At 40.9% G+C, this 14178-nt stretch overlaps 1 pseudogene; it reads left to right on the top strand.

The window, feature by feature from the left end:
- Positions 1-9900: 9900 nt before the first annotated feature.
- Positions 9901-12418, top strand: LOC129033586 (G2/M phase-specific E3 ubiquitin-protein ligase-like; annotated as a pseudogene).
- The last annotated feature ends 1760 nt before the right edge of the window (positions 12419-14178 follow it).

The following is a 14178-nucleotide window of genomic DNA, read 5'->3' on the forward strand; positions in this document are numbered from 1 at the left end:
TGGCTCACACCTGTAATCCCAGCACTTTGGGAGGCCACGGTAGGTGGATCACTTGAGGTTAGGAGTTCAAGACCAGCCTGGCCAACATGGTGAAACCCCATCTCTACTAAAAATACAAAAATTATCCAGGCATGGTGGAACCCGCCTATAATGCCAGCTACTCGGGAGGTTGAGGCATGAGAATTGCTTGAATCCAGGAGGCAGAGGTTGCAGTGAGCCAAAGTTGCGCGGCTGCACTCCAGCCTGGATGACAGAGCGAGATTCTGTCTCAAAAAAAAAAAAAAAAAAAAAAGACTGCAAGTAATCTGTATTCAAAACAAAAATAAATGCAGATAATACAATAATACAGAAGAGTATAAAATGCAAAGTGAAAGGTCTTCCTAACCAGTTTCAATCACTAGTGGCAATCCTGTCAACAATACCTGGTTTTATTTCTCCTAAGGAGAGGCATTAATTTTATAAAACATACTTTTATTTTCTGAAATTTTCACATCTTTCCCTTCTTTTACAACCCATGGTGTCCTCTTTCTTGTATTCTTTTTTTATTTCCCTGAAGCAATTTTTTTAAAAGACGCATGCACAGTAAGCATTCTGATCCTAACATATCTAAACATGTCTACACTGTGCCCTCACACTTACCTATTAGTTGGCTGGGTATATTCAGGTTGAAAATCATTTTCTACCAAAACGTTGAAGGCAGTATTCTGCTGTCTTCCAGCATACAGGATTGCTGATGAGAAGTCTATCAGTCTGATTCTCATTCCAATGTAAGTAATCTGTTTTGCTTTTTCTAATTCTTTTAAGATAGTCTCTTTAGCTTAGAGTTCTGAAATTTCACCAGGTTGTGTTTAGGCATGGGTATTTTGGGTTTTTGTTTGTTTTCTGTCTAATTCTGTATGGCTGACATGATTTTTTTTCCATCTAAAGACACTTGTCTTTCTCCAACTAAGAAAAATTGTGTTCTGGAACTTGAATTTCTTGGGTCTGTCCTCCATGCCTCGACTTTTCTCTCACATTTTCCACCATTTATTTTATTTCTCTACATTCTAGTAAATTTCGTTTTCCAGAACATCAACTTGGTCTTCAGCAAATCCATTATTCCTGTTTTACTTCCAAGTCTTCTTTCTTTGGTATTTACTGATTGTTCTTTTTTTCACAGTAGCTGTTTTTTGTTTGTCTGTTTTCAGAAATGGGGTCTCACTCTGTTGCCCCAGCTGGAGTGCAATGGCACAATCACAGCTCACTGCAGCCTCAAACTCCTGGGCTCAAGGGATCCTCCTGCCTCAACCTCCCAAACAGCTGAGATTACAGGCACATGCCACCACACCTGGCAGCCTCATTATTTTATCAGTGCAATCTCCTCTTGAAAATCTTTAAGGATACTAATAATTTTTTCAAGTTCTCCTCTGCTCCCTAAATTATCTGTTTTCTCTGGGCTCAGTTGCTTAGGTTTATTAATCTTGGACCTTGTGTTTAATGCTATGGTTTTTTTCTCAAATTCTTGTAAATCATAATCCACAAATGAAGAGCTTGGAGGATTCATAGAGATGGTTAGTGTTGGTTTTTGTTTTAGCCATGTATGTGTTTCCCCAAGAAAAGTTCTTCTTGAATAGCTGCTTTAAAATTCTCACATGCTAATTGCAATATCTTAGTCATTTCAGGACGAGTCTTTGTTGTCTTTTCCTATATGGGTTCTGTTTTCCTGTTTCCTTTTATGTAGACCAATTTTGGATTGTGTCTTAGACATTGGAATAATATGTTGTAAAGACTCTGGATGCTATTCTATTATGTTCCTCTAAAAACTTTTTTTTTTTAAGCAGGCAGTTAAATTGGCTGAAAAACTGTAATGAGCAGTGACTCAAATGTCAGTCCAATTCTTTTAGTCTTCATTTAGGCTGCTTGGAATCTTCCCTGTGTATGGTTAGTTCAAAGCGTGGAGGTCAGCCACAGCATTTGGGCAGAATTTATATACACAGTGTGGGGTTCCCCTTCTTTGGCTTTCAATTTTGGGGAATTTCCTTCTCACTTTTCAGAAGTGATGAATGCCCCCAAACTCTGTCCTCTGGTATTTTAAGCCAGCAAGACGATGGATTTTATTTTTTACCTGGGTTTTTAGCCATCCGCCCCCACCCTTTACCCCTGCATGACACAGATGAGCCTGCCTTCAGGCCAAAAGCCATTAAAAAATAATAATAATAAATAAATAAATAAATAAACCTCACCTAGCGACATTCCCATTTTTCAAATGTTGACTCCTTGCCGCTTCTTTCAATTGCTTTCAACTACTTTCAACTAGCTGTATTCTATATTTTGCCCAAAGTGTACAGTTATCTGTGGAAATGTTAGTCTAAAGGAGACACAAGACCATTGTCTGAAGTGGATATTCTCACTTGATTGGAAAGAGCAGGTTTGAGGTTCCATATAAGGGCAGGAGTTACAGCAGCAGGTGCCCTGTAGCGTTTGTGAGCAGGGAAGTGGTATGGCAGCTGGGAACATATCAAAAAATAAAAGGAATTTACTCATGGCTGAGGTGAGTGTTTCTGTGTAAATATCTCCTGGGAAGAGTGATTGTAACCTTTTAAAATTTCCCTTCCGTGTCGGTGATATGAGTCCCACAATGTCTGCTCTGCTTCCCCTTCAAGGCACAGCAGTCATACTAGGAGGCCTCCCCCTAAAACAGCACCCCCTTTCCACAGAGAGCACTCCTCCAGATTTTATCTTGAAGGAAGCCACCCTGTGTCTATGGAGGAAGGTGGGGGATGACCAGCTGATAGGGAATGAACCCTTTAATGCATTACCATGACAAGTATTCCTTAGTTCCCTAATGTTGTATGGATGAGCCAAGTTCCTAGCTTCCCCAGGGCTCCCTTGGGAAGAACCACATTCATCTCTAGTGACTTCAATTCCTGTTTTCACTTCTTCATTGGTTTGATCACATCTGCTTATCTTTGAAGAATTTCTCAAAATATCTGACCTGCTGATGTTCTCTCTAGCACTCTTATGATTTAATTCTTATTTTAACATCTTTTCTATTAATTCAGTAAAAGATTGGGAGAAAGGTAAGTTCAGTACAATAGGTCTTTTTACCCTAAATAGGTGTTGTGCCAAACCCCTATTTACTCCAATGGGGATGGTACCAGATTCAAGTAGGGACCCAGGATCAGCAAATGAGTCATGGAATTTTACTGGGGAAATTATATACAGGGGAGAGAGTTCAGTGGCGGTCGGCTGATCAGGAGAACTGCAACCACTTGCAAAAGGCATGCAGTTATATTTATATAGCATTTTCACTTAACCACCTCCCCCTAACAAGCCTTACCTGGCAAACCTCATTTAACCCAAAACAACAGGCCTTGATCCCCTGTATGGCCCACAATCCACAGGACGGGCTATGGGTTTAGATGTTTCTCATAGATAAGGAATGAATCTCCGTGTTGGCCACTCCCATATTCCTTAGCTCCGAACTCCAAGCACGCATTCAGGTGGGTCTGCCATACAGGGTCATTCTCAGGGTATGCTCAAGTTAAGTTACTGCTATCAGGTACATCTACCATAAAACAGGAAACCTGAACTTGTTTTTCTAGCAAATAGGTCTGTAACTGTGTCAAAGTTAAGAACACTAGCCAAGACATTCAGTGAAGGGAAGAAACCAGGCATAACACTATGTAAACAACTTAATTTAATCTCACAAACATGTATTAAGTACCTATTTTTAGCCTTCAGTAGGGTCCATAGTTTCCATCATATTTTTAAAAGGGAATCTTAAGAAAAATGCCATCATTTGGCAGGGAGTTCAGCACTGAATCACTTATAGCCTCTGCCCTTATGAGTGTCAAAGCTAAGTAATTTAACTGGGGTTTTCACTTTTCACTAGTTTATATTATTTTTCTTTCAGAGTTTGAAGATTTGGCCCTTCCTTTTAATAGTTACCGCCAAATTTTGCCCCTTAACCCCACATTTCTGGTTTTAAACCACAAGGTTTCCCCTCTTTCCAGTTAACTTTGCACAATATTCTTAAGACTTGTTTCTGGCCATTGTTCAAAAATACACATTGGGTAGATTCAAATTAGGCCCTCTATAATTACTTGTTTATTATCATAACTAATATGATAGTTGGTGCTAACATAACAGCATTGCTCAATTTAAAGCCAGAGTATTTTTCTTGTGAAGCCCCAATTTAAATTCATTGGTTACAGAAACTCTACCAGAAGTATAACTAAAACAGCAATTCTCAAATTTGAGTGTGCATATGAATCTCCTAGGATGTGTGTTCAAGATTCCGATTCCCAGGTCTCAATCCCAGAAATTTTGATTCAGCAAGCCTACAGTGGGTCCAGCAATCTGCCTTTTTATGATTCCATTGCAGGCAGTTCCTGACCTTGCTTTAAGAAACCCTGCTTCAAGCTATGCAATAAGTCTCTAGCTGCTTCCACAGTGGCTGAACTAAATTACATTCCCACCAATAGTGTATAAGCATTCCCTTTTCTTTGCAGCCTCGCCAACATCTGTTATTTTCTAACTTTTTAATAATAGCCATTCTGACTGGTGTGGGAGGGTGTCTCATTATGGTTTTGATTTGCATTTCTCTGAGGATTAGTGAAATAACTAAAAATAGAACTACCATGCAACCCAGCAATTCCATGACTGGGTATACACCCAAAGGAAAATAAGCCATTCTACCAAAAGATACATGCACTCTCATGTTCATCACAGCACATTCACAATAGCAAAGACATGGAATCTACCTAGTGTTACAGGATCCTTGGGGTGTTGTTTTTCTGGCTGGAAACCTCTGTGGCCAGTGGCACCTTCATCTGAGTTTTGACTGGGCCCACTGGGCTCATTTTGCCCACTCGGCCTGGCAGGCTGTACTCAGCTCATGCTACAAGCCTGGGTCCCACACCTGTCAAGGGTGAGTGAGACGTGGAACGGTGAGGGGTGTGTGAGCAAGCATGGGGTCCGGCCACTGCGCACAATGAGACATGCTGGATGCTGTAGCAAGGCAGGCAGCTCCAGGTGCCGGGACAGATGCTGGCTATCCGTGAGGCTATGGCAGGACCAGAAACACTGCAAGCAGCTTCTATGGCCGGCAATGGGGAACACAGTGGTGCCCAAAAGCTTGGAGACACCAGGAACTGCAGGACTCCCTCTTTGGGAGTCATAGCCCTGGCTCAGGGAACTCCCAGGTCTGGGATCCCCGAAGGACCACAGCTCTTCTTTCCTTCTCTTTGCCTGCAATGTGGTGAGCAAGGGGCATGTCTCAGCCCTGTTTGTGTTACAGCTCTTTTAGCCTTACTATTCAGTGAGTCCTGAGACCAGGAAGAATGAGGTATGCAGACAAGTGGAGGGTGAGCAAGTTGAAGAGGAGCTTTATTGAGCGATGGAACAGTTCAGGGGAGACTGCAGGGGGCAGCTCCTTTCCACAGAAGGGTGTCCCAATGAAATGGCTCCATTGTCTGGGGTATGTACCCTGGTTCTTTGTCACAGTCAAGAAAGAATTCAGGACACAGACACACATGGGGAGTGGGCTCAGGAGTGGAAAGTTTAATAGAAAAAGAAGAGAAAGAGAAAAGGCTTCCTCATGCTGAGAAAGCAGGTTGCCCAAGAAAGGTTCTCTGATTTGGGGTGGAATGCAATGGATTTTGTACAGAAGCTTGAGGAAGCAGTGATTGATTTATGTAGGGCTTAGAGGATTGATTTGACCAGGTATGCCATTTACATAGCCCGTGAAAAAACTGACCCTCTCACCCTAGTCTTTTATTATGCAAACAGGGCCTCTACCTGGTGGTGGCCATCATACCTGTACACGTGGTTTTACCTGGAAGTTGTCATGACACTGGCACACGTGGTGACAAGGAAAAGAGGGTGGGAGATGACATATTGAATGTATCTGGCTTCCAGGTACAGCTGCCAGCATTTACATATAAAAGCTCCTAATTTGCATATCTATGCCTGACTCTTCAGGCTGCTTTCTGTTAGAGAAGAAATGGTTTGGGGCTGCTTTTTATTAAAGGAAAATTCCAGTGAGAACTCTTTTACCCTTTCTAGCTGCCTAAAAATAATTTCTTAATAACTCCTGTATTACCAATGAGTGTTCAGCTTCTAGCAGAGAGGGTAGCTCCTCTCTGCTAGGCAAGTTGTCCCAACAAGTATTCAGCTATCAGCAGAGGGTAGCTCCTTTCTGCAGCTGGTCATCCCAATGTCTGCTCAGGTCTGGCTGAGCCTGGGGCTTTTATGGGACTCAGAAGGCAGGAAGTGCATGCTGATTGATCCATGGGTAGCCATGAGCAGGCCTGCAAAAGGTGCCATAAGTTCCCACTCCTGTCCATGGGATTGGCAGCCCAACCCCCAGCCTTCAGGCCCTCCCTGGCCTGAAGGTGGGGCCTCACTGGGGATCCACCCCATTCAGCCCAGGAACCTGTCTGCCTCCTGCTGCCATTCATGGTGCTCAGGCTGTAGCTGTCAAGGGGTGCCTATAGGCCAGTGCTGAGCTGCCCTCAGCACCCCATTGGCTTTCCTCCTATGCTCATCAGAGTCCAAAGTCCAGAGGGGGCCAAAGCAGCAGGGGGCTGGCATGTCAGCACTGCTCTGAGTGTGTACACTCCCAGCCGGGCTGCAATAGCGCCCAGGCTTGGCCCCAACTTTGCTCCAAGATAGGACCGGGTGCTGACAGCAGGGAGAAGCCAGGCAGCAGGAGCAAGCACTTCTGAGCCTGTGAGGATAGTGGCGGCTTCCTGGGCCCCCAGGAATTCAGGATGCCTGGGTCCACAGCTGTGGTTTGGATGGCTGCAGCTGCACAGTTAGTGGAGGGGGGCATTCTGCCTGCTCCAGGGAGCAGGAGGCCCAGGTCTGCAGCCACGGTTTGAGCCGCTGCGACCATGCCCAGAAGAGTGGGTCTCCTGCCTCTTGCCTGCTCTGTGGAGCAGGAGGCTGAGTTCCACAGCCACAACTTGGGTGGCTGCAGCTGTGCCTGGGAGGGTGGGGCTCCTGCCTGCTCACAGGCTGCAAGAGCACAGGGATGCCCAGATCTGCAGCCATGGCTTGGGCATTTGCAGAGGCACCCAAGGAGCTCTCACCCCAACTCAGAGGGGGCAGGGCTCCCACTTGTCCTCAGCTCCCACTGGCTCCATGGAGCATGCAGCCCCAGCCACACCTTCCTCCTGCAGCTGGCATGATGGCAGCAGACACTCCAGATGGCCTCCCACTACCATCACTAGGTGTCCATCAACGGTGAATTGGATAAAGAAAATGTGGTATATATATACCACAGAATACTATGCAGCCATAAAAAAGAATGAAATCATGTCTTTTGCAGCAACATGGATGCAGCTGGAAGCCATTAGCCTAAGCAAGTTAATGCAGGAACAGAAAACCAAATACCACATATTCTCACTTATAGTGGAGCTAAGCATTGGATACACATGGACATAAAGATGGGAACAATAGACACTGAAGACTACTAGTTGGCAGTGGGAAAGAGGGGGGTGAGGGTTGAAAAACTACCTATTGGGTACTATGCTGACTACCTGGGTGATGGGATCATTTGTACCTCAAACCTCAGCATCCCACACTATATCCATGTAACAAATGCATATAGCACAGATACCCCATGAATCTAAATAAAAGTTGAAATTTAAAAAAAAAAAACTATGCAATAACCCCTAGGGTGAGTAGAACATGCAGGTTTGTCCACTTAATCAAGATTCTGTGAAGTAACTCAGAGGTCTAAAACTACCTTAATTATGTAGGCATTAGGGTGTGTGTGTGTATGTGTGTGTGTTTTAGAAAAAGGAATAGTTAGAATGGCGATCATTAAAAAGTCAGGAAACAACAGGTGCTGGAGAGGATGTGGAGAAATAGGAACACTTTTACACGGTTGGTAGGACTGTAAACTAGTTCAACCATTGTGGAAGTCAGTGTGGTGATTCCTCAGGGATCTAGAACTAGATATACCATTTGACCCAGCCATCCCATTACTGGCTATATACCCAAAGGATTATAAATCATGCTGCTATAAAGCCACATGCACACGTATGTTTATTGCGGCACTATTCACAATAGCAAAGACTTGGAACCAACCCAAATGTCCAACAATGATAGACTGGATTAAGAAAATGTGGCACATATACACCATGGAATACTATGCAGCCATAAAAAAGGATGAGTTCATGTCCTTTGTAGGGACATGGATGAAGCTGGAAACCATCATTCTCAGCAAACTATCGCAAGGACAAAAATCCAGACACCGCATGTTCTCACTCATAGGTGGGAATCGAACAATGAGAACACATGGACACAGGAAGGGGAACATCACACACCAGGGCCTGTTGTGGGGTGGGGGAAGGGGGGAGGGATAGCATTAAGAGAGATACCTAATGTTAAATGACGAGTTAATGGGTGCAGCACACCAACATGGCATATGTATACATATGTAACTAACCTGCACGTTGTATACATGTACCCTAAAACTTAAGTATAATTAAAAAAAAGAAAAAGGAATAATAGAAGTTGGAAATGAGCTCAAATTTTTAAATGTAATCTTAATAAGTGTCACCTGAAGAGCCAAGGCTCTCAAAGAATTAGGCGTGTTTTAAAATGGTGGTTTTGAGAACGAAGAGTGATGGCTCCTCAAGAAGATCAACCATTACAATCGTGGTTCCCAAAACTCATTTTATTATTAAATGAATAGTAGTATGCTTACTGTGATCATATTTGCTAAGCCCAAGCATGGAAAAATAAACTTTAAAAATCTATAACAAATATAACAAATAGAAGCTTTTGGCATACCATGGAAAATTTAAAGCCAAATTTTAATATGTGACTCTTTGTTGTTATAACATCTAAAGCTACTTGCCATCACCACTGCTCTCCTCCATCCCTCTTACAAAGGCTATGCAAAGTAAATCATACTTGAAGTAAAGAAAATGAGTGGGGGAAAATAAAACTTCTATACCACTCCTTCAATCTTTAAAAATTGATTTTTGTTTCTTTTTTTTCTTACCTTTTTTTGGCAGTATCTTTTCACATATATGTCTGATCCACCTATAATTAAATTTTAAAATTTTATAAAAGAGGGCTAAGTCTTTTAAATCAACTTTTTACCAAGTACCTTTGTGTTAGAAGTAACTATTCTAGTGAAGTGACTAAAGGGGACACATACATAGAAAACAGAAGAGGATAAACTAGTGGAGCCAAACAGCATGAGTTCAAATCCCAGCTCTGCCACTTACTAGCCATATGATCCCAGGCAAGTTACTTAACTTCTCTATACCTCAGTTTCCTCATCTATCAAATGTGGATAATAATAGTACTTACCTCAAAAGATTGTGATGGAGGTCAGGAGATTGAGACCAGCCTGGCCAACATGGTGAAACCCCGTCTCTACTAAAAATACAAAAAAAATTAGCTAGGCGTGGTGGTGGGCGCCTGTAATCCCAGCTACTCGGAAGGCTGAGGCAGGAGAATCACTTGAACCTGGGAGTCGGAGGTTGCAGTGAGCGAAGATTGCCACTGCACTGCAGCCTGGCGACAGAACGAGACCCCATCTAAAAAAAAAAAAAAAAAATTATGATGAAGAATAAAGGAGTTAATACTTAACAAACACCATGTGTTTGTTAAATGAAATAATGAACGAACAAAGGGAGAAATCTATCATTTCCAGCCAAAAACATCATTATTGTGAATTTTACGAAGTTAAAAGAAACAAACACGAGACATCATTTTTCATTACCTCTCTGCCTACTCTTAAAAGTGTGGGGTTGTATTAGTCTGTTCTCACACTGCTATGAAGAAACACCTGAGGTTGAATGTGGCTACGCACGGTCAGCGTGCTGCGGTGCAGAGCAGGCCGGGAAAAGTGACACTGACGCTCTGGAACTTCTGCCCAGCGCGCCTTGTAAAATGAATGAAAATAAACCTGGTGACTCACAGAACCTTGAACAAGGTCCATTTTAACCCTTCTTGGACCAGTAATCTGGACCAGGAACATGGGCCACCCCAAGACCACTGCCCAGCTGGGCAGTAGGGAATGGTAGGTGGCTTGTGTTTTCTGTCGAAAAAATGATGACTGTCCTAATAAATATGGAGAAAAGGAAACTAAGGAGAAATGGAATCTCACTGTACATTATTACTCTTTGTTGATATCAAGTGGAATTTGGCAGAGAGGTAAAGAAGAAGGAGTTTGTTGTTTTCTATTAGAAGATACCAGGAAGGAAGTGAATAGAGCTTCTAAACTGAAATGCTGTCTTTGCAAGAAAAATGGTGCTTCAGTTGGATGTGTTGCACCCTAATGTGAACGAAGTTATTTCCCATGTGGACTTCAGAGAGAATGTATTTTCCAGTTTACTGGCAATTTCGCATCATTTTGTTGGAACCATCGACCTGTTCAAATAATTATATCTAATAATTATAGAGACTCCTTACCATGCACCATTTGCTCGGAATTTATTGAGCCTATCCTAAGTTATAACATATTACAAAGTGCTTGTTGTAAGAATGCTTGGTTTCATAGAGACCGTTTACAGGTTTAAGCAATAAATGCAGGAGTGTTTTTCTTTAGGTGTACAATATGCAATAATAGTGACATCTTTCAGAAAGAGATGTTGAGAATGGGAATTCATATTCCTGAAAAAGATGCATCCTGGGAATTAGAGGAAAATGCTTATCAAGAGCTTCTGCAGCACTATGAGCATTGTGATGTTCAAAGATGTCATTGCAAAGAAGGGTGAGACTATAATGCACCTGATAGCAAATGGGAAATAAAGCACTGTCAGTGTTGTGGTTCCAGTGACACACACTTAGCCTGCTCTTCACTACAGTCATGGGAACAAAATTGGGAGTTTTTGGAATGTAGGGATATTATCTACAATTCAGGAGTGTTCCAAAAAGCCAAAACAGGTATTATCCAACTCTAATAATGTGGAGATTCCAGATTGTTGGAAGAGTCATCACCTAAATTACCCAGACAGTCACCTGTATTCCAGAGTAAAGGTCTACTGAGGCAAGGCAGCAAATTCAGAAGGAATGTATCAACACTATTAATAGAGTTAGGATTCCAAATTAAAAAAAAAACTACAAGATTATGTATCAACAAAGCCAATATCTGGAATCATGCCTTAGATGGATTCAGAAATCAAAACTTTAATCCTTCATATGCAATTGAAGTAGCATATGTTATTGAAAATGATAATTTTGGAAGTGGACATCCTGGATCAAAGCAAGAATTTCTGAGTGTCTTAATGCAACATCCTGAGAATTCATCATTGTTTGAAGGGTCCTTGTCAAAAAACTTATCTCTAAATTCTCAAGCTCTGAAAGGGAATCTTTACTATGAAGCTGGCAAAATGTCTGCCATTTATTTAGTTCGTGGTGGTCCTTCACCTGGTTTCTTTTCTAAAACCTTGTTTAACTGCCTTGTTTATGCACCAAAAAATACCCAGCCAATTTTAGATGATGTTTCAGACTTTAATGTGGCACAGATTATAATCAGGATAAATACTGCAACAACTGTAACTGACTTAAAGTCAGTAATAAATGAATGCTGTAACTACCTTGAGTTAATTGGATATCTCAGATTTATAATGACATTAAGTGATAAATATATGGTAGTAAAAGACATACTTGTCTACCATGTAATTCAGAGAGTCTAAGCACCCTTTGAAAGTTTTAAGTAGGGTCTGAAAACCTTTGGTGTTTTGGAGAAAATTCAGGCTTAACCAGAAGCATTTTGTAGCATCCTGTGTCATAAACCTGAGTCTTTCTGCAAAAATCCTTAGTGATCTTTTTACAGTACACACATTACCTGATGTAAAAGCTTTGGGGTTTTGGAACAGTTACACATAGGCTGTTGAAGATGGTAAATCTACAACAACAATGGAAGATTTTTTTTTTTTTTTTGAGATGGAGTCTCACTCTGTCACCCAGGCTGGAGTGCAGTGGCACGATCTCGGCTCACTGCAAGCTCTGCCTCCCAGGTTCACACCATTCTCCGGCATCAGCCCCCCGAGTAGCTGGGACTACAGGCGTCTGCCACCACACCCGGCTAATTTTTTGTATTTTAGTGGAGACGGGGTTTCACCATGTTAGCCAGGATGGTCTCGATCTCCTGACCTCGTGATCCGCCCGCCTCGGCCTCCCAAAGTGCTGGGATTACAGGCGTGAGCCACCGTGCCCGGCCAATATTCTTATTTTTGCAACTGGTTGCAGTTCCATTCCTCCAGCTGGATTTAAACCCACTCCTTCAATTGAGTGGGTTTAAATCCCACTCAATTGGATTTTCCTGTTGGAAACAAGTGTAATAACTGTTTAGCAATTCCAATCACCAATACATATAAAGAGTTTCAAGAAAATATGGACTTCACCGTAAGAAACACTTTTAAGACTAGAAAAGGAAGAAAGTTCTCATTACATTGGACATTAAAATGTTCCCTTGAACAAAGAGAAGCTTCTTTAAAAGCTGCTATTGATAACTCTCTTTTGTTTCACTAACTTTTTCATCATTACTTTGAACAAACTAGTTAGCTTCTTGGCCTAATAACATTTATGATATGAACATAAAGGAATTTTATGGCCATTTAGGGTAAGAAAAATTTTTTTTTGTTAAAGCATACTAGTCAAAATAGGTGATAGTTTCTCATTTTCGTGATATACATACTTCATAAACCACAATATAAATACTCTCAAAATGGTTGTATGGATTTTATTTAGGTACGGTAGCATGGTATATAAAAGTAAAACTTGTTTTACCCACAATTTTTGTAAATTAGGATTACATATGGAATGCTACAATTTTTATAGGTTTATTCAATTTTCAAATTATTCCTTATTTTATTTTAAAGTGTTAAATAGAAAAGCTAATTGGTTAAATTTTGTTATATAAATCACAGGCATATATTCTGGGGTTTGTGCTTTTCTAGGATGGCACCAAATTAGTTGTTTAAAATGTTTTTAGATTACTGATTTATAATAATATAAATATGACTGATTTATATTAAGATTACTGATTTATATTAAGATGACCCACACTGCAGTCAGATTATACCTAGTGGGAAGTATTATATGAAAAGCAGAATTAAGCTGGGCACAGTGGTATGTGCCTGTAATCCCAGTTATAAGGGAGGCTGAGGTGGGAGAATCGAGATGTTCAGCCAGCCTGGGCAATATAGCAAGACCCCATCTCAGAAAAAAAAAAAGCAGAATTGCACAAATTTTCTGGAATCTGTGGACATTCCATGGGCTTAAACACTTTTGAGGTGGATAACATTTAGTTGAAAATACCTAAGAAAGTGTGTCTTCTTTAAAGCCTTGGCTTTAGACATGGGAAATTTTTGTTGTTGTTGTTGTTGTTGTTTTTCTGTATCCTATATTTGGTATTTTGTATGTCTGATCCATAATCATTTTAGGTATTTAAGTGATCTCTGTGGATTGGTAGGTTTGGCCATTTGACCATTATTTATTATCAAGATGGTGGTATGCTAAGGTAAGTTAGCACCATAGCATTATATAGCTATCTTCATTGCTCTTGAATGATATTTGTTATATAAACAATGTACAAAGTAAAAAGGATAGAATGAAAAACCTATTCCAATGTCTCCACTCAGAGATAAGTACTGTGTTTCTGTGTATCCTTCTATAAACTCTTTACTTCTGTTTCCTTTATTTTTTAACTTTAATAATGCTACTAAAAGACAATACCTAAAAGTAACTGTATTAACAATGTGCTAACAATGTGAAAATATATAGTCCCATAGTCACGTCCCCATATTTATACTCCCACAAAAGAAAAAATTGGAAAACAAAGTCTGATGTCCTTAATCCATTATCAGATTTAAATGATGTAATGGTTCAGTTTTCCAGGAAAGTAAATCATTATGATAGGTAAATCATTATGGGAAGTAAAATGTTTTAACCATATTTTTCTTAATACACAAAGCAGGTGTCAGCTGTTGTCATATTCTCACCCTTCTTAAGAAATATCATTAAATTACTGATAATTTTTTTTTTTTTTTTTTTTTTTTTTAGATGGAGTCTCACTCTGTCAGGCTGGAGTGCGGTGGCACAATCTCAGCTCACTGCAAGCTCCGCCTCCTGGGTTCATGCCATTCTCGTGCCTCAGCCTCCCAAGTAGCTGGAACTACAGGCACCCGCTACCATGCCCAGCTAATTTTTTGTATTTTTAGT

This window comes from Pongo pygmaeus, chromosome 2, assembly GCF_028885625.2.
Source record: "Pongo pygmaeus isolate AG05252 chromosome 2, NHGRI_mPonPyg2-v2.0_pri, whole genome shotgun sequence".
NCBI lineage: Eukaryota > Metazoa > Chordata > Mammalia > Primates > Hominidae > Pongo > Pongo pygmaeus.